Here is a 25,974-nt window from a genome sequence, read left to right as displayed (position 1 = left end):
CCTGTTTACAGAAGGGGGCACTGGTGGAAGAATACAAGGGGAGTTGGTGTGAAAAGGCTTTGCACCTTGAAAGGGTCAAACCCACCCTGGACAGCCCGAAACAAAGAAAGCCAGCACATAGAGAGGCAGAAAATGTGAGTTTCAAACCGCAAAGCTAATGGTAAGCAACGGGTGAAATGTATTTCTAGGGAAGCTTTCCGAATGTCCCCAAGATGTCTTTAGCAAACTAGACAGCTATGCTGGCTGGTAGACTTCGACCTAAAAAATCAAAACCTCAAATTTGGTGCAGATGGGGAGGGATGACATGTCTTCACTGTCTTGTTGGATAGGAGTGCGCAGTGTACCCAGTTGGGCTCATCCAACACCAAATAAAATATCCAGTTACGACAAGCTTAATAATAAATATATTGTGGGATTGGTTTATTTATTTACTCTAGCTCCCTTTGCAGCAATGTAATTCCGGTTACTCACTATCATATGCCTTAGCAAACAGGCTTTTTTATTGTTTAGGGAGTCAAGTTAGCCATGCTTCGTGAGAGGTTGAGCCATGAGACCTTCCCAGCACTCAAAAGATGCAGTGCGCTGGATATCCCATGGGTCACGGATTCAATTATTTCTTCAGAATTTAAATCATTGATATGGTTTTATATATTTTCATAGTTCCTCTGCCACTAAAGATATTTTCTTGGTAGAAAGACTTTTAACAAGATTGCAACTGACAAAGTTGTTGGAATGTTTTCTTATTTGAATGTATATTTCACAGCTGTCCCTATTTCATTGAGATCATTTTGGATCACATCTATAAAATACTTAAGAGATTCAAAATTTGGGTCAAACCCTAAATACGTGTGTGTTAGTAGAGGTATGTTTACTCGTGGTGCAATGATGCGGTTACAGAACAGTGCTTACCCTGTTCGTTCACCAATTAACATTTTGATTGTGATTCCAGTGTGAATAAACGTGTTAAATAATACATTTAGTCGAGAAAACATCACTGCTCGAAATAGTCTTTCTTTTACCCGTCAGCTCTTGTTAATCTTGGACCATTCGGAAGAGTGTCCTCATCATAGGGAGATCGCAAAATCCATCCCAGTCCCTGCTCTTGGGGAGCTTTTAGGTCCGGCTCCTTCGCGCCATCGCTGAGTCGTGGTGGATTCACTGATCATTCATGGGACGGATTAAATGGTGTTTCCAAGCTTGCCAAGCTTTCCTTAGTGCAAAGCGTAGGATACTTCACTACCACGGTCGCCGCCTCTTCCTCTTTGTCCAAGCTGAGGGAGCTGAGGTAAATTTCGCCTCATTCCTGCGTTGAATTGAGTAAGGGCTGAATAACATTCCTTGTGGGTGAGACAGTGGAAATAGACTTGCTGTCTAGACTGGCTTGAGGTATGGCTAAGAGTGTATTCACTTCCTGCGATAAGCCTGCAGTGTTTCCACCTCTGTGGAAGTGTCTCTCTGGGCACTGGTGCTTAAATGCTGTCGAAAAACAGCCAAGATAAAGTTCTTAAACACAAACGTTGATTGGTGTATTTTTATTTTTCAAAACATAAATCCGTGAAGATCTTATCTTCTATATTCATATCGAATGAACACATTGTAGTATTCCATCATACATCATCCATTAATCCACATGGATTCCATCCCTATGCATTTCGGCACTGTGGCCTTCGTCAGGGCATTATCTAAGATAAATGTAAACAACCCTGGTAACTAATAAGGAATAACCACTCGAAAAATCACCATCACCACTGGGTGTTGTCTGTGAAGTAAATGATCCTTGGGGTTCTTGTTGTGGTGTTAGTGCTAAGGAACATATAGCGACGTGGTGATAACAAACTTGTTTGTGTTTAAGAACTTTATCTTGGCTGTTTTTCGACAGCATTTAAGCACCAGTGCCCAGAGAGACACTTCCACAGAGGTGGAAGTGCTACTTGGATTTGATACATTACGCTCCTGAGCGGGGAACGATTTTCTCGAGCACGGCACACCAGCAAAAAGCTATTACAACTTACGCAGTGCACGATCCCATTGTATTTTGATATAAGCCTGCAGTGTTCTCAATTATGAGATACTCTTTTCATTGTGGAGCCCCAAAACTACCCAACCGAGTATGAGGCAGGCCCCTGTGATGCGCAGCAGGCTCAACAAGGTTGCTTATAACTAGATGATTTACCAAATTACAAAGTTGAAGGTGCACATCAATGCTCCCCTTACTGACAATCACAGTTGGACTCAGGGGAATTGGTAAACCTTTGATGCTCATGTTGCTGGAGAAAACAGCAGAACCCCCGTCTTTCAGGAAGGCGAATTTGGGCATAATTTTGGGTTTTAGATAGATCGGCTTCGGGCCTTCAGGTCTGGCTTCCGAGGCTTGAGGGTGGGGGATATTTGCTGTGTTGCTTGTATGTGAATTTGATGTCAGATCAAGTATCTGATCAGGAGCCTCTATGACTCTCCCATGGCCCGCCTTCTGCTTCCTTTTCTTGGGTGAGCTGCCAAGCCCCTCTGCTTCCCCCCCATGCTGTGATTTAGCTCGGATGAATTGCTACGGCTTGTTATAGATTTTACCGGCGGTCCCGTTCGTGGAGTCCTAAGTTAGATGAGTCTTTAGAGCTAGCTGTGACCCCGCTCCCTTCAGTGCCTTCCCAAGAGCTCTTTCCTTATAAGATGTCCACCCAGGTGTGACATTCGTGCAGTAGCTTCCTATAACTTGTGCCTTTGTGGACCCAGAGAGCTGTGGGATCTGCAAGGCCGATTTGTTTATCAAGCTTGAGGGAAAAGGCTCGTGAGGGCTAATGAGGGCGATGAGGAGAAAGAAGGAACGAACAAAGGGTGCAAGAGAACAGGACGCAGAGAGCAGAGCACACTGGTGAGCCGCAAGCCACACCCAGCCTAGTTGGGCCGCTTCCGCAGACTCACTGGGCTCACACCCCGCAGCCGCCGCTAATGGTGGCCACGTTCTCTTGCTCTCCTGCTTGCTCCTACCGGTTGTTAATTGCTGCTGCTTGCTGCTTTCCCTTGAGTGTCCTTGGAAATCCGGTGACAGCCGAGCGCTGAGCTGTCAAGCGCCCTGGGACTGACCAGTGTGACTGATCGATTACATCCACGCTCCTGGCCGGGCTCCTGAACCCCAGCCAGACCCTTCTGAGCAGCAGCCGGTGTGTAGAATGCTAAGCTCCTGTACCGGCTCCTGCAATTGTGGTGCTGGTGCTCCGGTTAGTGGCGAAGGGCCAATGTGAGGAAGGGGCAAAAGATGAGCTCTACAAGGACTTTCTGCTTATGTCAATTGCTGCAAATAAGAGGCACAGGAATACATTTCTTGATTAAACAGGTTGGTTTCAGTCCACGACTGATGGTCAGTAGGTATTTCCATATTGACACTAATCCTCATGACCTGTGGCGATAGGTTTAAATCCACAATACTGCAAGGCAATGTTATTCCACAGTCATCAGCCCAGCACTTTCCTGTGCAGATATAAAGTTCTGGACACTGTTGGATGAGAAGAGACTACACACAACAAATATATATAGATATCAGGCTTTGCACGACACCCTTAGAGCAGATAAATGACATACAAGGCCCCAAGTTTGTAGCCACCGAGCACTTGGACCTCCTCTTCACTCCTGGGCCTGCAGAATGTGAGCCAAAAATGCACGTCAACAAGATTGAGGAGAAACACATAAAATCTGTAACCCACAGTTAATACCTCACTTATTTTCCAGATACTGCTTTCCAGATACAGGCAAAGGGCCAGGGTGAAGAAGGGGCATGCAGGGCACACACGGCTGGGTCGCAGGCTGCACCTGGTAAAAAAAAAAATAGACAGATTGGCAGAAGGGAAATCGAAAGTTGCACCATATTACTATACACAAAGGTCCTAATAAATCACTCAAATGCAGTTGCCCACCTTTTTGGTCCACTACCACAAGACCATAAACATTGAATCAAAAAACAAGCACATAGAGAGGCAACAGAGAAAATATTTTTTAAAATGCTTCAACACACTAAAGAAATGAGTGTCCTTCATTGATGCCAAGAAAACAATCTCTTAAATACATCCTTGAGATGTTCTTGATGGAAGATGATCAAACTCAACAGCCAACGTGTTTCGCCCAAATAGGGCTTCCTCAGGGCATATAGCTGAGTCCACCAGTGTAGTGGTGATCTCTATTGTATCAGGTCAATATGATATAAGCTTCTCATAAAGGTAACCCATCCGTCAGAGAAAAGTATTTTCACGGACGATATTCAATTGAAAGTTACACGCTTTGCATAGAACGATTCCCAATTGCTTAAAAAGCTCCATGAGCTACGAGGTTCTTCAGGCAGACAGTGTACGCTGTGTTAGGCGGCACCTATTGCAAGTAATTACTCCTCAAACGGCCCCCGTCAGACGCCGAGTCTCTCAACCCGCCGACAGCCCAACTTCAAAACCAAAAGGAAACGTGGTCTAACAAGGCCGCCTCCACGATATCGCCAGACTGTCACTCGCTGCAGCCGCCGGCTACATGGCAGCCGCGCTTGCTGGACTAATAGCACTGCCCTCCTTTGTTCTTGGTGCGGCGGTCGGGCTGGTAGACGAAGAATGAAGAACGAAAACCGGATTAAATACTACCGGCCGGGTGCCGCTGAATGCCGCCACACTGACAAGCACTAGCGAGTTGGGGCTGCGTGCTCGGGCTCCTCAGCTTGCCTCTTGCCTCTTGACTCTTCACTGCTGCTCTCACTGCTGCCACTAGCGTCACCGGAACCCATAAAGAAAATCTTACAAAAGATTGAAAACATAAAGATGTTTTGCTTATTTGGTAATGAGCGGATTCTCTCAAAATTAGACAGCAGCATAGTACAACGCTTCAACTCTGTTGTTGTGGCAGACATCTGTCCATCAAACCTGATTTTTGTTATTCTCCACCACATCTAGGCCCTTTGATACAGAGGAAAACTGGCCCTAGCTGCCCTAGGCATGCAGGTAACCCTGTGCGGCATCGGCACAGGAGTGAACATTTTAAAGGTGGTTTCAGAGTAGACTCATCAGAGGGGAGCATGCCTCAACTAGCTGCCCAAAATGAGGTAATAGGATCACCCAAGCCCACCTGCAGCTCCTGCTGGAAAAAAATATGATGATTGATAGCCCTTCACTAGAATGTACACGTCTAACAACAAAAAATTCAATGCTGCATTAGGATGCGATGAACCACCAACTTGCATGCTACCAGTAGAACCAACTGGCTCAGCATGGATATGAAATAAAGTATCCCAAAGAGTGCTCAGCATGCACATCCACGTAGCACACCTCTGTGTAAGTGGGAAGGTACACATTGATTGAGGCCCCAATGCTCACTACATGCACATAGACAGACCACAACGTCCTAACGTGGCTCACATCTTTCCTAAAGAAGGAACAGCAGTGAGCTCAAATTGGCCCCTCATAACCTGTGAAGTTCCTCAACCTCTTCCCCATCATCTTCATTGCCTTTATGGGACACTAGAGTCCCTCTCTGCAGCTAAGAAATGCATTTGAGTCAGCCTGCCAATAACATGTAACTTAACTATAAGGATTTTGTTGTAAGTAGGTTAGGTAGGCAGCAGGATACGTCTTCAGGTTACAAGATAGATTTATTTAGATAGCACAGCAGAGCAGTACACCTCGCCAGCTGACCAGACCATCAACTGCCAAGCCTGGAACTTTCACATACAAGTTAGAACACTCATAGGTACTATGGGAGGTTGGGAAGGTGGAAACACAAAGGAGGGACTTCTGACAGCAAGTAGCCATAATGAAGGAAGCACAAATATACAACAGATTTTTCAGTCAATTACTTCACCTGCTTCTACTCCAGTTCAACTTGAATGCCACAAGCACACCCAAAGGTTGAGCCCCCATAACAGGACATGTCCCCTCACAAGCAGCTCACACTTTAGTTCTAAGTAAAGTTCATTGCCTTGATTCTCAAAGACTTTTCTCCAACGCCACTGGGTCAAGCTTCATAATGATGGTGCATTTGCGTGCTCCAGGCGTGGGCATTGAAATACAGGACTGCGGAAAAAGGTGTACCAAATCCAAGCAAGTGTTGGGCTCCTTTTCACAATATATTTCACAAGAAAATTCAGGGTTCGAGCCAGGAGAGTGGCGCCCTGCATCCTCATATTTCCAGTGGATGGACGTCTCGGTGTGCAAAAGTGTGAAAAATACATAAATTCAAACCGGCCTCTAAAGGATGTCCAAACAGAAGACTGCACCCCTGTTCTAGTACTTGAACTGGAGAAGCCCAGTAAAATTGACATTGTTTGAAGTGCTATCCTTGAAGGAAATTGCTAAAACCTGTGCCTCTCTTAAGATTTGTGGTGCTCTGTTGAGAACCAGAGAGGGTATTTGATTCCTTTCAGAGTCCACACGTCCGATCAGTGTACCTTAATTTAGAGTACCTATACAGTCTCCCCACAATCCTTGGGCTACGACAAGAACTCATCCCTCTACGAGCTGTTCAAAAGTTCAAGCTTTTCCTGTGTCTTTGGACATGGACTCTGACATAAGCCAAGACCTCTTCCAGAGCCCATTTACCAGGCTGCAACAAACACTCAGGAGATACTTACAGTGGTGATAATAAAAACCTCCACAGAGCGAACTTATTTATTTGGATTTTCTAAAACAGTGCAAACTAACTTGCAGTACTCTCAGAGCATGTTAGATCAGACTCATAGAAGCGAGGCAGGACATGATGTTCTGGATAGTAGTAGACCTTTATTGAATAGCATCATCCACAGAGGAATTCTTCAACCATGTATGCTGATACATAGGGATTATCTTTGAACATTGAAGGTCCTTCCTCCAAATTACTTCTAAGAGGTCGGCCTGATGGATAGCAGGTTATGATTGGTGGACCTTCTGCATCTATTTCTAAGATAAGGGGCCAATCACTTCAACAGATAATTTGAAGCTTGCCCATGTAAGGCTTTAAGAATGATGCAAATGGATTTAAACTTGTTTCACCCCTCTGCTGGTAGTCAGTAGGGCCTTTACAGCTGGTGTGATGTGGTCATGTCATTTTAGGCCATACGGGAGACTAGCAGCATGATTATGGAAGCTTTACAGCTTGGATATTGATTTTTTTGGGGGGGTGGGGGAGTGGGACAGTGTAAAGTGTATTCTATAGTCAAAGCAGCAGACTTTCACAGTTGAATTTCTGAGCGAGGCGAAGGAGAGGAAGAATTCCTCTGAGATCTAAGGCCCACATGCATCAAGCATTTTTGGAGTCGCAAACGGTGCGATTCCTTAAAATCGGCCGTTTGTGATTCAAAAAATGCTTTTTTGGATGCATCAAGCAATTTTAGAAATCGCAACATTTTTGCGATTTCTAAAATTGCGATTGATTTTAAGAAATCGCAAATTTGCGATTTCTTAAAAGCAATGCAGGATTACTTTTAAAATTGCGAAATCGCAATTAGGGGGTCAAATTTACCGAGTGGTTGAATCACTCGGTAAATTTGCAAAAACTGTTTAAAACGCTGAAATGCATTTTTTTCAACATTCATGTTACGGACACACATGTCCTTAGGACATGTGTGTGTGAAACATGATGTGGAAAATACATTTCAGGGGTGCATGGGGGGGTCCTTTGGACCCCCCCCCCCTGCACCTATGAAATGCATTAACAAATTGCGATTTTCAAAGTGAAAATCGCTATTTGCTGATGCCTTCCCATTGCTTCCTATGGGCCTTTTGGGCCATAGGAACCAATGGGAATAGCGAATTCGCAAATTGTATTTCGATAATTTATGCGATTCGGTAAAAATTGCGATTTTTACCAAATCGCATAAATTTACCGAAAATAATCATGCATCCCGTTTTGCGAATTCTAAAATGCGAATCGCTATTTTTCGCACTTTAGAACTCGCAAAATCCCGGGATGATGCATGTGGAACTAAGTTGTTGAAGGAAAATGTTGAGATCGCATTTATTTGGAGTGTGCAAGAAACCCTGTTGAAAGATACATTTGTTTTGGGTGTGAAAGAAAGCTCATTGACAATTGACATACAGTTAATGGAGTCTCTTTCCACTTAATGGGGGGTTCATGCTTACGCGAAGCAAGGCTGGAAGTAAGAGATGCAGTTACTGCCAGTCTTGCTTCTCGTAAGCAACAACTAGAAGTACAAAGTGCATGTCTACGCACCGCTTGCAGGTTTTCAAAGCACATAAATAAAAGACATTATCATTTACAATGCCAGTAGCTCAAGCACTCGCAAATTCGAGATCTATTGAATTGCAGATGCTTGTTGCACATTGTTGGCTCTTATTCCGATTATACAATATTGAGACCGCGCAACATACATGAATACTTTGATTTTGGCGGGACAAAGTGACAGTAGGGACTGGGGTGGGTGGATATAGACAGCATCCATCTTTCCCACTGTACATTAATGACGACTGTCAACCATTTAATATTACCGCCCCAAAATTGAAAAGCTTACTTCTGTGGAAATGAAAGTTCCCTTGCACGCAAGTAGATGGCTACATATCTCCTATAACAAGGCGCAGCAACAAATGCACTCACCGAAAGTAGTGAAAGAACACCGCCATCTCCTACATAACGAGCAGAAAGGCATTCATGCAAATCTGTTTCATAATACATGCATCCCGAAAATCAGCTTCTTGAAAATGTTTCTTTTTTTCTGATTGATGGTTTTATCAGCAATCTCAATCGATTAACCCCTAGTTCGTATGAAAAATATAACATAGCATGATTACAAACATGGCAGATGACTACACCATCGGGCAGACCGTGGTGCAGATGCAAAGGCTTTTAGTAAAGTAAGTGCAAGCAGATTGGTGGAAAGTTTAACTGACAGCAACGTTGCAGGACTTCTTGACAAATAATTGTTAAGTGTTATACTTACAGCAGTTATAATGATCGAAAGTGTCTGCCATATTTTCACACGCTGTACATTGTGATGACCAACCAAAATGTTCTGTGAGTGAAATCACTGGAAAGAGAGCTAAGCACACAAAGGAGGGACATTTACAGAAATGTACCAATAACAAGCCAGCATTTCTGAATGCCATAGATAACAACCAATGGCAATCAGTGGGTGTGCCAGAGCCCATAGAAGAGCTTACATCAGGTCTTGCAGACAACTAAAGAGCTGTTGAGGTTCAACTTAAAAAGGATGATGGGAAAATACCAGCCAAAACATTAGAACAACAGTGTGTCCACCATCCTCATTTAATCTCCTGGAGATCTGGCGATTCGATAAGGGTCCTTAGGTTCCAGTCAATATTGGACTTCAGTGTAGTTTAGAAACAGAGTGATGATGTAGGACTGTCTCTTTCCAGAAATATCTCTGCACTGATGTAAGAGGCATTTCTTGATACATACAGGTCTCACATGTCAGTTCTAGTTATGTTTTTGAGATGTGCTTTGTAGCAGCACGCGCACTGCATACATAGCAATACCTTGTAAAAATGGTTGTGGAGCTCTGCATATCACCGTGTTATGTCCCATGGAGAGGTGGTTGATGCTTCGTGTTACTGGGCTGAAATGTTTGAAACACATGGATTAACTTAACACCTTCAGTGCTCATGACGAGCTCAGCTCGTCATGAGGCACAGTTGCGCTGTGCTCATGCCGAACTGAGCTCGTCATGACCGCTGCGGCGCTCCCACGCGGGCATAATTGCCCTGCTGTGCTGAGCGTTCTATAGAAACGGACGTGGTCATGACGAGCTCAGCTGGTCATGAGCACAGCCCCACCGTGCAGCATGACGAGCCGAGCTCGCCACAAGCACTGCGGCGCCGCACGCAGCCCCACTCCCCCCTGCACCGTGGGGGAATTAGCCCCGCGGCAAAGAGGTTAAGAGTTACTGGCGCATGGCTACTTTCTGAGCTGTGCACTGGAATCATGATATGGTCCCTGGTGTTGTGGCTAGAGTACCAAATGTTTATGGAATTAATCCTTTGGAGAAAAAAAATCCCTGAAGCGTTTTGACACCACTGACCCCATATAACCCCCTTCCTTCCACCCTGACATCAGAAGCAATGAAGAAGACCTCTGTGGCTGTTCACCCCTTAAGGTGTAATAGTGCTGGATAAAGAAATGACCAGAGGGATATGCTCCTTGGATATGCCCCAGATATTGTGTATAAGGCTCTCATGGCATCGCTGAAGGGATACTTCCTGACTTACCTGTGTCTTTTGTGCCTTACAGAATGAAGATGGATAACTGATGGCATCTTCAAACCCAGGAAGGTTACCGCAGAAGGCAGTATCCGATGCTGCGCGGTCTTCAGTTTCTACGTCATCGCGGGTTACGTCCTCCTGGATTGTTGTCATTGATCAAATATGGTCGATATTGAAGGATGTTGTGGAACCTATGTAACTGAATGAGTTGAAGATTGATATTGAAGGATTTTGTGGAACCTGTTTTTAACGTAATAAGGAAACAACATAGCACAATGATCAAGGACAAGAGGAAGGCTGACTGCAAGAACACCCAGGAACATTTAAGCAGATGCTAGTTTTTTATCTTTTTATATAGCATTCCTTTTTTGTAAGCCTGCAACCACAGCCAGGACTGAAATGATTTTTGTACTGGTGAGAGGCATATGAAGGGGTGACAAGAAATTGTTTTTCAGTAAACTCAGTGGTTGTGTCACTCATGGTGGGTGCGGTGCTGTCAGTCCCAGCCAGTTACTACCAACTCTGGCCATTTATTGCAAACAAATGCAGTCATTATACTTGTGCACTCAAGTGAAGCAAAATGGCAGTTTGTTTGCTGAGCACTTACCTTCTCTGTGACATAAGGGGGAATGTAACAATTGCGTTTCCACAGAGAAATATGTCACAATAGGTGTCAAAATCAAAGCAGAAATCATCAAAGAAACATGTGCCTGTTGTTTCTGATCTGTTATAGCTGCAAGACTGAGTAAAGAGAACATTTTATTTAACTGCACTTGATGGCTTCTTGAATTTTACAGCCTCGAGAGTCTTGGCTGTGACAAACGTCTTTGATTCCATTGCCACCCTGACAAGTAGGCCTACAGGATTTGCCCTTTATCCAGATTCGGTAGAGTCCAAATGGGTACCACACAAGATTTGTCCGGAAACTCTGATCTGGTGGCAAAGAAGGGGCTTTCTAAAGAAGACAACACAAGTTTAACTGAAGGCTTTATTCGGCCTCTTCTTCTAAAACTACCCATCAGCCTCCCTGTGCATAGGCATTCTTTTTTCCCCCATTCCACAAAGCACGTATTTCATTATTGTATTGATTAGACACAAGCCCAACTTTAATTGTATTTATTTAGCGCTTACTACCCCTGACAAGGCTTAATCGCTTTTTGGTGAGCAGCACGCTACTCTGGAACTGAAAAGGATTAGTGGTGGCTTAGTATAGGTAACTAAGGGCCAGATGTAGGTGGCCCAATACCGGTTGGTAACGGCCGAAATTACCGAATGTCGGCCGTTACTGACCGGTATTAGGCTACTGAGAAGTAGGTGGCCTAAATTGCTAATTCGGTAATTTACTGATTCAGTATTTTAAGGAATCTGTAAATTACCGAATTTGCTATGTAGGGAGCACTCAAATGAGAGCTTTTCCCATTTTAGGATTCGTTATTTACCACCAACTATATGTTTGTTGTAAATAACGAATACCTTTGAAAATGCAAATATGTGCATTTTCAACTGTGCCATGTGGCAGACATACATGCCCATAGGGCATGTATGTGTGCCACATCTGCACACAAACACGATTCAGGGGTGCAACAGGGTGTCAAAGTGACACCCTGACATCCTTGAATGTGTCCCCCATTTTACTGAATCGGTATTTACGGATTCCGTAATTGCCATTCATTCCTATGGGCCTCCATTACATAGGTAATGTTTACCGATTTTTTTTGCTACATAGCATTTACCAATTCTAAAATACCAAATCGGTAAAATTCGGTATTTTAGAATCGGTAAATGTACTTTACCTACATCTGGCCCTAAGAGTTCATTTGAACGGTGGACATGTGAGTCTGTTATTTGAATTTATTAGGCTTAATGAGGGATAGAAAAGGGAAGAGTCTAGAGTGTTATTTAGGAGACCATAGTAGTAAGAGGAGATTTGGGGAAAGTTAAAAGTAGAGGTGGATCAGGGACAAATCTCTAGAAAGGAATTGGGTAGATCATAGTAGTAAAATGAGGCTTGGGATGAGTCAAAGAAGGGATAGATGAGGGAAGAATTTAGAAAGGGTTGTTTGGGAGATCATAGTATTAAAATGAGGCTTGGGGTGATCCAAGGAGGAGTAGAGGCGGGAAGAGACTAGAAAGGGGTATTTTGAGGATCATAGAACTAGAATGAGATTTGGAATGATCTTTTCCTCAAATATTACTTAGTTCCATGACTAGCTGCTCCTACCAAATAAAGTCACCCCGGTCTAGGACATGGTGACCAGAGAAAAATCATTATCAGTCCCTATGTTCTTCGATGCACCTTAAATGTCGATGATGACTCTATCGCAGGTGTCTGGTGATAGCTCTAGGGGTCTATTTCACCGGTATCCAGAGGAAACTGGCCGTTAGAGCATCTCTGTATTCTTCCACTCTGGTGCTCCACATCACCATCTTAAGATATGTCGTGGATCGCATACAGGTGCTTTTCTTGCCTTGGGAGCATGTGCAGACCAAGTTCCTCAAATATAATGGGATCACCAGCGTTTAAGTGGGGCGGGTTCTGCCAGGTCTCAGACCTAGCAGTAACTTAAAATTGAGTTTGAAACTGGTACCTACCGGGCCCTACAAGGAAACACACTGATGGATTTCTTAATTAGGACTGTGAAAACCCTAAAGTAATGCAAGTCAGTAATGCAGTCCCTGTTTACTTTTCACGTTTTACTTCATCTTGTATTTTTTAATGTTTTTCCAGATGTTATCTCTTTGTAGGTTTTTATTCAAGTAACACATGAGTTTTGTATAGGGCATACTGAGTGTGCTTACAAACTGATTGTAGTTGCAGTCCGGTATTTACTGTTTTTTTTGTGCATATTTTTGTACCATACATAAATCAAGAGCAGCGCTAGCAATTTTTAACGAAGAGATGAAATACACAGGAAAGTCCTTACTGCTGTTTTAGTAAATATGGGCACATTAAATTATGTTTTCTGTACATGTACATTATCATTTAAAGAAAGCTATTGCTGCGACAGCTTGATACGCCTATCCCTGCCAGGTTCACTCCCATTGTTAATATGTTTACGGTAAAGGAATGTGGCTTACAAGGGCTCCTACGTCAATGCCAAGCACTTGCAGTTGGGTTCTCAGTGTCTTATGTTCACGCTTCCCCATCTAGCAGGTGACAGCTCCACCATGCATTATTGCTGACGCCATGTGGCAAGAACTTCGAGAGCTCTTGCATGAATATAATGTCCACCTGTATGTCATGAAGCCGATGCTGCGGTGTCTGAAAGTGATATTGTTAAGTTCAGAGACGCTGCTTTGGAGTTACGCTATGTGCTTGTGAAGGACTTTGCTCAAAGCCTTGCATATGTTTCACTACACTCCTCTATTCAGGAACGTTATCACCGCTAAGGTACTGGGCGCCACCATATTGGAGGACCTACGTAGCCGGCATATTTATTTTTGTTCAGGAGAATCGTTCTTGACGAAGAGTTCATTTTCCATCTTCTGGCTGAGAGGAGCCGACACCCAAGAGTAAAGATGGAACAGACTCCATTTTGTGTTGAGATTTTTGCCGGTGCTTTTAGCGAAGGGAACCAGATAGTACAGTGGAAGCCATAGTTGTTTCTGATTGGATGAGCGTGTCACAAATGACCATTGGATAATATGGTCACGTGACCACATCTCAAGTCGAAACAAAAAGCTGCTTCATTGTGAGTTTCATTTTATTGCTGACTTGAATATAGTGATATGTGCTTTGTGAACCGCTTGCAAGACAGATTTAAGGAAAATAATTGAGTGCTCTTTCGGACATCTTAGCCTGTTGCTAAATCAGGTTACTGTAACTAGACAGTTTTTGGTGGCTTTGTTTCTGCTTAGACAAACTTCTGCCAAGTGTTAAAGTATGTCATTTAATGTTATTCAGATAGGCGAAACTGTACGCCTCTAGACTGCCCCTTTGCCTACAGCAATAACAAGTAGTAGCCATATTCTTTATTTGTAATAGCAATAAAATATAATCAGTTGATAAGAGGAAAAGCAAAAAATAACTATAAACTTCAGCCGTCTTTACTCAACAGCCCAGCACCAAGGTTGCACGTGTATGGAAGCAAGGATGCTTATCCAGGTGTACATGACATGAAGAAAGTAAAATGGACTCCTTTGTCCTGACATGATTAGAGTTAAAGCAATATAGGTACTGTGCCTGTGAAGTTCACTATTCTGTTAATTGTCAAAATCTAAGCAAAGTCACGGTCAGTAAACTTTACAATCTGCAGCCAGTCTTGTTGGAAAGACAGCAAAATATATTCCAATATCTGGTAAAATACTCTTGGGGTGTTCTAAGTGGATGAAACCAAGTCTCAAAAAAGTGTACAGAGGGCCCTAGCTGCACCCACTGCAAAGCCCTTTCAGCAGCATACTGCCCCTTACCCTGAAAAGTCCTCTCATGAAAGTGTATCAAAGACTCTTTTTACAGATTTATTGTGCAACTGTGTGTTTTCGCTGACCTTCGGATCATGCCATGCGACAAATCTCACTACACCGACTTGCAGATACCTTCAGAATATACTCTGTCACGGTTCTGCCTGCTAGTCTGCATCTTGTAAGCCAAGCCTTCCAACTTTGATGGTAAGCATTGTGCCCAAAGTTTGCCCATCGCAGTTAGCCCTTTTCTGGTCTGGTACCTGGAATTAAACTGTTCTCCTAAATGTAGACTGTGTAGGACTTTTTTACAGGACAACATAATACAACGAAAACACATAACTAAGCTTTTTTTGTAAGAATCGAGTCCCATCCTTTCCACCTCTTTTGGTTAGTGTGAGGGGCAGGTGTGGTGGGTAACAGGAGCAGGTGGGGTGAGAAAGGGGAAAAGCAGCACACAAATAGTGAGAGGGAAACACAACTGGGAGAACCCACCAGGGGTGAGAGACTGAGCAACACAGACTGCAGGATGTGGGGGAGAAACAAACACAGGCTAGAGCGGGGGTGGGAGAGAAGCACGCGCAGAGGAGAACAACATGGGAGGAGAAGATAAGCAAATAAAATGAGACCGGTTAAAACCGCATGCGCTTCTGGAGTGCCTACTCAAACAAACGGAACAGAGCAGCACGGGTAGCTAAAAAGCACACGGAGGAGAGAGAGCAACGCGTGGGGGAGTGCATATGAGGGAGACAGTTGGAAAACACATGCATCTTTTTTAGTGGTTAAGCTCCAGAGAAGGAATAGACACAAGGTGGATAAACCACGCTTTCGAATAAAAAACAAGCAAATAAGACTTACAGTTATAATAACCAGCGATATGAAAATAATTGACTTTAAGCTCACTGTAAGATCTGCTAAGGTGACAATAGGTCTTTTCCAGTCAGATAGCCTAGGGGTAAATGCTTGAATCATAGTGCAACTTGGACCTAAAAATGGGGGTAAATGCTTGAATAACACTGCTAAATTGCTAGGATATGGGTAAGTGAAATAAACACTGCTTTCAAAGTTGACAAACTTGGTTACCTCGAAATTGTGGATGTCCTTGAACTTCACATGAATTTCCTTTCATTGAAAATGTCTTTGCAGGAGCTTTTGACAACAAGAAAATTCCCCAACAGGTTTATACTTCTAAAAAACACTGTTCGTATGATTTTACAGGCAGTATTTTGTTTTAACTTTGTGGAGACTTGTTTTTTTACACTTTCCCCAGTGGCAGAACTTATGGTAGCATTTTGAAGTTTTAGTTGTTCGAGAGGGGCAACCTTTGACCTTCAGCCCAACCCTGTCCTCCATGGAGTGGTCTGGCTCAAATTGCCACCTTGTCAGCCCTTTCCACAAAACAGTATACAATCCAGAAATGTTTCGTCTTAATAGTGAGGTATAACTGTAGGCTGTATTGACAGTCAACAAAGGAGAACAAAGTAAAGGATCCAAATGTTTGAGTTAGTGCTCGGAAATACAACCTTCTTAACTATAAGCAGCCTTGCCATCTTCCAGCGTGCCTAACAATATGTAAATCCGTCCAATCGGACAAAAAGGAGCAGATAAATGCTGCCATGTTGTTTCTTTTCTTAATTATGTAGGAAGTATGACATGTGATGAAGGGAGTATGAAACTGAACCAACACCTGTATTTTTATATCAACCTTGTGCGGTGGTATGTTCGTGGAAGTGTAAAAAGTTGTTCTATATATAAATAAAACGTTTTAATATATTTTACAATGGTTGTATTATTATGGAATGCAGGACAAAATATATATTCTACACTTGTGTCCAAATGTTCTATGTTCTTAAGAATTTATATTTTGCAACATGTTGCAAAGGCCTGTATTTTAAAAGATGATATGGTCAAAAACACCTACATTGATGAAAATGCTACAAACTTCAATGTTGCATCATAAGTGTGTCAAAAGTATGCACCTTGTTTGTCTATGTAGTATTGCTCATCATGTATGCCTCAAACATAGCAATTGTGTTAGCAAATTTATCTGGCTGGAACTCCTGAGAGCTCACCTCATTAGTCAATGTTATACCTTATCTCCCCTGGAGTTTTACAGTAGCCAATTGCCTGATTTCAAGGTCAACTCAAACAAAAGATGCTGGTTGGAAAGGAAATTTGCTTGAACCCAGAACCAGGTCACAACTCAATTGTAAAATGAAGATACAATTCTGGTCTCCGTCTGTAGAAGGTCTATCCCAAGACAGTTTCACCAATTCATAGTCGGAAGGGAAGGCAGATGCGGTATGTGAGGCAGGAAGAGTCTTTAATGTTTTGGTGGGTGCACCGAGATTGTGTTGGGAGGATTTTCAGAGAAGGAGAAGGGGACAAAGGGACCCAGACACCTAACCATGGTTTTCTCTGCTGCAATCACTCTGAGATAGCATTCACAATAAAGCAACAGAGCTATACTGCTGGAAGTATTAATGAGACAAACTTTGAGAACTTTAGTTGCATTTGCTGAGGCATTCTAGCCAATCATAGACTGGTTTACCCTTTTAAGGAATCCTGTATGTCCTCTCTTAGACAGAGAGCAGACTGGTAAACAGCACCATGTAGTAATTCTGTGAATGTATGAAACCTTAGCCTAAAATACTATAAAAGAACGTGACGTGACCGTGAGAAGAGAGGTCTTGACTTCTACTGGAGATTGGAGCGAATTGGGTCTCCAGCTCTTTCTTGATGTCTAGGCCTGGAGAAATGCATTAAGGTTTACGGAAGATAGCCTTTTACTGATTTCCGCAGACCGCGATTTGAGAGATATTTTGGAACTCTGCTGCTCTCCTAAACATATTCCCTGAAACTGGAGACCGCAGAAGGTCATTGCGTGGGAGAAGAAATAATAAACTCATTGCAACTGAACAGTTCTAGGCAGAGAAGAGTCAGCGTGCAAACCCACTCTTTTCCTGTCTTGCCCCAGTGCAGGCTGGCTATCTCAGACCGGAAGCAAATTGACTTTGGTGCTCACAATGGATCTGTCTCGCTAGTTTGAGAATAATGTGAAATGCTTTGCCATGCAAATGCAATGGGCTCACAATAAGGACAGACATCAAGATCTCAAGTTTAAATATGGACTTCAGAATCAATCAAAGTACAAGGCACAATTGCATAAGATCACATAGAAGGTACGTCAAAGGGCTAAGCCCACAAACAGAGTCCTGAACTCAGGATAGTTCAGAACAAAAGACAGAGGGCCCGATTCACAGAATGAACTGAAGACTCAATCCTAAACTTACTACTATTTTAGTATTCACAGAATGAACTTACTACTTTTGGTATTCACAGAAGTTAGGATTTTGTCTTAAGTTTGTCTTAAGACAAACTTAAGACAGACAAGACAGACTTAAGACAAAATCCTAACTTAAGTCTGTCTTAAGTTTGTCTTAAGACAAACTTAAGACGAAATCCTAACTTCTGTGAATACCAAAAGTAGTAAGTTCATTCTGTGAATGCCAAAAGTAGTAAGTGCATTCTGTGAATACCAAAATAGTAGTAAGTTTAGGATTGAGTCTTAAGTTCTTTCTGTGAATCGGGCCCAGAGATTCCCCTCTAAGAGCAGAGGACCTCCATTTCCCCCAGATCACCTTCTTTTATTGTATTTTAGACTAAAGGTCCATACATTCACAGAATTGATACATGGTTCTCGTGCCGTCTACTGAATAGAAATTAAGCAAAAAGAAACATTTGCAACAGAATACATTCAATGAATTTCTCTACAATTGCACTACATGAGATTCTGTGTTCACATTGTCTAATACGTGGGGATACAATGGTTACATAGTACGTTATTCAGCCTGAGACAGCTAAAGTTAACCTTGGGAAATTACAATTTGTTCAAAATGCTCAGTAAAGTCTTAGGGTTGCTCTGTGGAGCCTAATAAAGGTTTATTCTATCAGATAATGAAACAGCTAGTTAAACACGTGGTGTAGTGCAACATCACATTAAAGATGGACAACAGACACTAAGTTAGTCTGATTCCTTTAAAGCATAATTTCTTCAGTTTTAAACATGGATTTTTACATTTCAACTTCCTCAGCCCCTCTCCCCTGATGATTCCCAATTTCCTACAATTGAACGCCAAGAACACCGAGGTGCTCATTGTGGGGAAACAAACTCATTTATGGGGCGATAACTGGTGGCCGTCTGAGCTCGGTCCGACTCCTATCCCCGTCACTGAAGTCAAAAACCTTAGGGTCTGGTTTGACTCCCAACTGAGCTTTTCCACCCATACTAAAAAGATGGCTGCATCTTGTTTTGGGATTCTGCGTCAGCTTCGGTCCACCTTCAAATACTTCGACGCTCCCACCCGACAGCTCATTGTGCAAGCCATGATCTTGTCAAAACTTGATTATGCTAGCTCTCTTTTTCTTGGAGTCAATCAGGCTGAACTAGCCCGTCTCCAACGCGTTCAAAACGCTGCCGCCAGGGCTCTGGTTGGCTTACCCAAATTCTGCTCAGCTAGGAAAACCATCTACAATCTCCACTGGCTTCCGGTGGCTCAGAGAATCATGTTTAAATCTCTGACTCTGACTTTTAAAATTCTCAAACTCTCATCTCCTCAGATTCTGGAGCCTCTCATTCTCCCCTCGCTTTAAGAGATCCAGGATAGGCGGACGCTCCTTCCGAGTTCTTGCCGCCAAACTGTGGAACTCCCTGCCTGCCCACATTCGTGCCATCGATGGGCTCCTTGTTTTCAGGAAGGCTGTCAAAACCTTTCTTTTCCCCCCTGCTCCTTAGTTTTGTTGTGTTGTGTCTCTCCCCCTTGTCCGGCTTTTCTGTTCTGTACCAGCGCCAGGACGCCCCTTTGCTGGGGCATCTGTGCGCCCTATAAATCCGGATAACATAACATAACATCATCACCAGTTTTGAGGTTGAGCCTAGACAGCGCAAGCGCTATAGTAAATACAATATCGAGGGTAATTCCTCCTGCCGCTTGCCATTGGTTAACTCTGGCAAAGCTCTTCGTATCACGCTTATTGTTGGCTGGCGATCTGATACGTCACTTCCATTTTTGGAGGAACTGACCAACTATAGTTAAGTTACGCTGCAGGGCTGTATCTTTTAATTTAGGGACTACTTTGTTGTTTTTTTGCCATGGCGCCTTGTTCACCAGACGACATGCGCATACATTTAATATGCATGACCGCTTTAATTATTATTCCTCGGTGTTGTCACCCCCACCACCAGTCTCTCACTCTTTATTCAACTGGCAGGCTTCACCTAGTTATGCCATTCGCAACCACGCACATTCTTTTGATGTACCCGGGTGCCGTGCTTTCTTTCAGCTCCGCACCCACGTTCTGTCCAAAACACCAGTATGCCTATCTAGCACGCTGGTTGTGTGTTTTATTTAATAAACTATTAGGTTCATTATGGAAACTTTGGCGTTACCGCAGGAAGTGCTTATAGTGCATTTGCAGCTGCTGCTGCTGCTTGGCGCCGGAACTTTTGTTGCACGTCTTTCGTGCTGTCCGTGTACTAACATGAAGCGTACAGCAGCAGCGCTGCTTGTGTAAACTTCTTCCAATCAGCCTCTCCCTTTTTGTTTAAACACACTTCAGTGTTCTAATCATACTTTCTAATTCCGAAGCAGAAAGGATCAATAGTCTTACAGAATCGGGCTCATGGCTCTGGCGCTAATGACCACCCCCACCAGTACAGATCTACATTAGTATTGGGTCGTGCAGAGGGGGGTGTCCGGCGCAGGAAGGACACAACTTACTTTCCCTCCCCCTGGGGGATGGGCAATGTGAGGTCTCTGGCTGGAAGGTCAAAGTGAAAGCAGCAATTACCGTCCAAAGTGAGCATAGAATTAAACTGTGGAAGTCTCGCACTGACCCGTCAGAATACATAATGTGCTGCCTATAAAACGCCTAGGCACCTTACCTCATGCTGTGCACATTTTAGAGAGTACATGCATATTTAAGCCCCAGACCGAGTACTATATGGTGTTTAGAACATCTGAAAGAGACACGTTAGTGATAGATTCCTTACCTTAGAATACCCCCAGGTGTCAGAATGGATCCGGAAAGCTTTCATCAGCAGTACCCCTGCGAGTCGATAGGTGTCGTCGTACGGCTTCCCGTGCGTCGTTGGCGTCGTATTCGCCGAGATTACATCACTGGAGCTACTTGCACGCGCGCTGACGTCAGTTCTATCTTTATCCGGGCAAGCAAGCGCGGATCCGGAGAGAGCGATACCCCGTCAACTTGTTGACTAAAGTGTTTGTTTGATTACATTGTAAGTAAATCTTACTCCTGGTGCATAAGGATGCCTGGTTTCAAGCACGATGTCACTGACGGATACACACCATGAGTGTCTCTTCTGCCTGGGGCGTGACCATGGCCCGAAAGCTTTACGGGAGCGTTCCCGAAAGTGGCTAGAGGCCCGGTAGTCGGCCCCACGACGTTCCAGGTCCCAATCTCGTGGGAGGTTGAGGGTCCGGTCGCGGAGCAAGCACCATCATTCAAAGTCTTCGCACTCGGAGTCAGGTAAGGCGAAGCACGAAAATTTGAAGAAGCGACGTCGCTCTTTGTCATCCCCTCACCGCCACGGGACATGTCTGAGGGGGCAGGTGGCCCTGCCCCTGCGGCTCCGACAGAGCCTGAGCAGTTACCGTTGGCTTACCCATCCTTCCCAGGTCTATCGGCGACTCCAGACGAATTGCAAGAGTTCGTGTCTGCAATGGCACGTATCATCGGCCCGTGCGGCCCCGTCGGATAGCCTTCGGCCACGCGGGCCTCACTGTTCCGCGTTCCTCGACGCCGCCGACTCCTGCCTCGACGTCATCGATGCCCAGAGGCCTCCATGGCTCTGATCGGGGCTCCCCGTTCTTGCTGGTGGACCCCGTATGGCCCCCACTGGCATAGAGGTCGCCGCCGGTGCCGACGCCAGTGGAGCCAATTCAGGCGGCTGACACCAGCGTCGTCTTCTTTTCAGGCGTCTGCACGGTGCCAGAGGGATATCTCCAGTGCCGATCCCAACGCCAATGGGGGACTTTTACCTTTTTATTCACCCACGTCCTCGTCCCCTCTTGCAGGAAGATTGGGAAGGGTTTGAAGACGGTTTCGCAGCACAGTGCGAGTCCGTACCCGACTAGGATGAGGAGGCCGGTGGGCAGGATTACACTCCAGCACCTGGTTCACCATCCCCTTCAGCTACTATGGAGGAGCTTAGTTCCTTTTCCACTGTGCTACGTAGCGCGGCCGGGGCTCTTGACCTGGAGCTCCCTATAGTGGCTGTCGGGACCAACCTACTGACTGAAGTGCTTCCGCCAGCTTCTTCTTCTACAGATCTGCTGTTGCCGTTTATTGAGGCACTTTCTGATGTGCTTTTGGGCACTTGGTCCAGGCCAAACACAGGGGCTCCTGTGGATAAGGATGTGGGTCGACGTATCGCCCGGCTTCGGGCGACCCTGCCTTCCTCACCCAGCACCCCACACCTGAAAGTTTGGTGGTTCAGGCCTCCACGTCTCCAAGTGCGTTTCCTTCTGCTCCACCAGACAAGGAATCCAAGAAATTGGAGCAGTTTGGCAAGCAGATGTATTCTTCTGCAAGTTCTGGACTGCGGTCTGTGAACACTGCCTGTCTCTTGGGATGCTGGTATTCCCATTTTGTATGGCATGCGGTTGAGCAGGTGCTACCTCAGTGTCCAGAGGAGGCTCGGACAGTTCTCTCCCGAGCTCTTATGGAGGGGAGAGATACGGCCAAGCTCACTATACGTTGTGGTCTTGATACCTTTTGATATCGCTGGTTAGGGCGATTTCCACATCGGTGGCGTTACGTCGTCATGCCTGGTTGAGGACATCTGGCTTTTCTGCAGATGTCTGGAATACTTTGATGGACATGCCCTTCGATGGCACCTGCCTCTTTGGTGATAAGGCGGATACCACATTGGAGCGTTTTAAGGACTCCCGGGCCAAGGCAAAGTCCTTTGGCCTTTCGGCTGTATGTACTCCTTCCACATCCAACTGTCGTTCCTTTCGAAGCTCCAGAAGAGGCATGCACACATGTTCCTTTCAGAATAAGCCTGCGCAGCAACAGTCCCAATGCAGCCGCTTATGTGGGGCTTGCAGAGGCGGGTCACAAGGCCAGCGTGCAAGTCAGTCCACCAACACCCCTGCTACCAGTGCTTCCTCACCTTCCTAGTCCAGTGTTTCGGGCCCACCAGACACCAGTGGGAGGCAGGATTCGTCATCACCTCCCCACTAGCGCACCCTTACATCAGACAGGTGGGTTTTGGAGATTGTTCGAAGGGGCTACCCCCTCCCCTTTGAGTCTACCCCCCCCCAGCCATGCCACCGCATGTCGGGGGATCATTTGGCACTTCCCCAACAGGAAGTTGCAGCCCTCTTGTCCAATGGGGCCATCAAGCGCGTTCCGACGCCAGAAGTAGGTTGTGGTTGTTACTCCCACTACTTTTTGGTTCCAAAGGAGGACAAGGGTGTACGTCCCATCTTAGACCTTCGGAACATCAATCACTTCCTCCGAAAGGAGAAGTTCAAGATGCTCACTCTGGCTCAGGTCTTGTCTGCTCTCGACCCACAAGACTAGATGGTGGCATTGGACCCGCAGGGTGCTTATTTTCATATTCCCGTCCTGCTGGCCCATCGGCGTTACCTATGATTCACGGTGGGCCAGGAGCATTTTCACTTCACTGTGCTCCCCTTTGGCCTTACCAGCGCCCCTCGGAGTTCACGAAGGTGATGGCGGTGGTCGCAACTCATATGCAAAGATCAGGAGTTTGTCTTCCCCTATCTTGATAACTGGTTGTTCAAGGAGGGTTCGCCTCAGATAGTCGTCTCCCACCTCCAGACTCCGGCCGACCTCCTGCATTTGCTGGGATTTTCCATCAACGTGCCGAAGTCGCACCTGATTCCCTCTCAGAAGCTCCTCTTCATCGGAGCTATTCTGGAAACAGCGTAGTTTCGGGTTTATCCTCCAGAACAGCACGTCCAGGACATTCGGGCTATGATTCAGATCTTTCTGCCCTTGACCTGGGTTTCGGTCAGGAAGACCTTGAGGCTGCTGGGACTCATGGCCTCCTGCATCCTGCTGCATATGCGGGATCTGCAGTGGGACCTGAAGTTCCAGTGGGCGCAGCATCAGGGAAACCTGTCCGATTACATCCAGATCTTGGAGGGCGCTGCACAACAATTGCAGTGGTGGCTCACGAATCAGCATTGGGTCAGAGGCTGATCACTCTCCCATGCCCAACCGAAGCACACAGTGGTGACAGATGCGTCCCTCCAGGGTCGGGGCGGCCACGTGGGAGAGGCGGAGATCAGAGGCCTCTGGTCTCCGGCGGAGTACCGGCTCCATATCAACCTTCTGGAGCTTTTGGCCATTCTTCTTTCACTGAAGGCATTCCTCCCCTCTGTCAGGGGGACGGTAGTGCAGGTGTTCACGGACAACACCACCGCCATGTGGTATTGCAACAAACAGGGCGGGGTGGGGTCGTGGACCAAATGTCAGGAGGCTCTGTGCCTCTGGATATGGCTGGAACATCATGGCATTTCCTTGACGGTTCAACACCTCGCAGGTTCTTTGCAGGGCGGACAAACTCAGCCGCTGATGTCTGATGGATCACGAATGGCGTCTTCACTCGGAGGTGGCACAAGGTCTTTTTCAACAGTGGGGAGAGCCTTGTTTAGATCTATTTGCCACCGAAGAGAATGCGCAATGTCATCAGTTCTGCACGTTGGAATTTCCAAGGCGGCACTCGCTCTGCAACGCTTTTCGTCACAAGTGGAGTTGCGATCTGTTGTACGCCTTTCCACCTATACCACTTCTGCCCAGAGTTCTGAAGAAGATCAGACGCGACCGGGACCAAGTCATCCTTATGGCTCCGGACTCGGCTCGAAGAGTTTGGTATCCTGAGCTACTCAGTATGAGCCGTGATCCCCCGATCCGACTGCCTCTGTGGGAGGATCTTCTGTCGCAGCAGCAGGGGACGGTTCTCCACCCGAACCTGCCCAGCCTCCACCTACATGTGTGGAAATTTAGCTGCAACATTTGATTCCATTTGACTTGCCTCCCGAAGTCTGTGATGGGATTCTGGTAGCCAGGCGTCCCTCCACTAAATCGGTATACGCCTGCAGATGGAACAAATTTGTGGAATGGTGCACAGCCAAGACTGTTGAACCCCTTTCTGTCCCTCTTTCTGAGGTCCTTTTGTTCCTTCTTTCTCTGGACCGGCAGGGCTCTGCTCTGGGCACTATCAATAGCTACCTTTCGGCCATTTCAGCCTTTCTGAGGCTTCCAGATCAGCCTTCTCTTTTCAAGTCCCCTCTTGTACAGAGATTCTTAAAAGGCATTTTGCATATGTTCCCTCCTGTTCCTTTCATAATGCCTCAGTGGGGACTTAAATCTTGTTTTGACCTACCTCATGTGCGCTCCCTTTGAGCCGCTTCACAATTGTCCCTTACGTCTTCTGACTTTGAGAACTGCCTTCCCGTTGGCTATCACCTCAGCCAGGAGAGTGAGTGAGCTTCAGGCTCTTTCCTGTAAGCCTCCTTTTCTGTCGGTACATCCAGACAAGGTTGTGCTTCGCACTCGTCCTTCCTTCTAGCCAAACGTTGTCACTGCCTTCCACATCGAACAGACTATCACTTTCCCCACTTTCTTTCCGCCTCCGCATCCTTCCAGAGAGGAAGAGAAGCTCCACCGTAAGGACCCAAAACGTGCGCTCTCCTTGTACCTGAATCGCACACAAGCATCCCAGGTGGATGACCAGCTCTTTGTTGGCTACGCAGGCGCCAAGAAAGGCCGGGCTGTTCACAAGAGGACTATCTCCCGCTGGATCATCTTGTGTTTCAAGGCCTGTTATTCTATGGCTAAAAAGGAACGTCCGGTGGGGCTGCATGCCCATTCTACCAGGGCAACAGCAGCCACTACGGCATTTGGACGTGGTGTCCCCCTGCAGGACATCTCTCAGGCTGTCACTTTGGCTTCACTGCACGCCTTTACGAAGCATTATTGCCTTGACAGTCTGTTCCGGAGGGACGGCTTCTTTGGCCATTCTGTTCTCCGTGACTTTCTGGTGTAATCTTATTCGCAGACCCACCATAGGGGTTGGTATTGCTGGGGTATCTATTCTAAGGTAAGGAATCTATCACTAACGTGTCTCTTTCAGATGCACAAGTTACTACTTGTGTAACGATATATCTGTAAGAGATATTAGTTAGTGATAGATTCCTTACCGCCCCACCGATCCTCCCTGTTCTGCGAACTGATTACTGGGGTTAAGGTCATCCTTTCAGCCCCTAGTTTCTATGCACCAGTGGTCAGTATCTTACATGGCTCTGCCTTTCTGTCGCGGTAAGTTGTGTACAAAACTGAC

The 25,974-nt window shown here is 45.6% G+C and overlaps 1 protein-coding gene across 1 annotated transcript in view; it reads left to right on the top strand.

Moving 5' to 3' along the window:
- CD58 (CD58 molecule) overlaps positions 1–16,354 on the top strand; it is a 336,400-nt gene extending 320,046 nt beyond the window's left edge. The window contains exon 10 of the mRNA XM_086935648.1: positions 10,204–16,354. The gene's annotated coding sequence lies outside the window, so the exon portion shown is untranslated. The remainder of the gene's footprint in view (positions 1–10,203) is intronic.
- Positions 16,355–25,974: the final 9,620 nt, after the last annotated feature.

This window comes from Lissotriton vulgaris, chromosome 8 (genome assembly GCF_964263255.1).
Source record: "Lissotriton vulgaris chromosome 8, aLisVul1.2, whole genome shotgun sequence".
In the NCBI taxonomy this organism is placed as follows: Eukaryota; Metazoa; Chordata; class Amphibia; order Caudata; family Salamandridae; genus Lissotriton; species Lissotriton vulgaris.
Note: the sequence above shows the minus strand (reverse complement) of the source record. Positions and strands in the feature narration are given on the sequence as shown.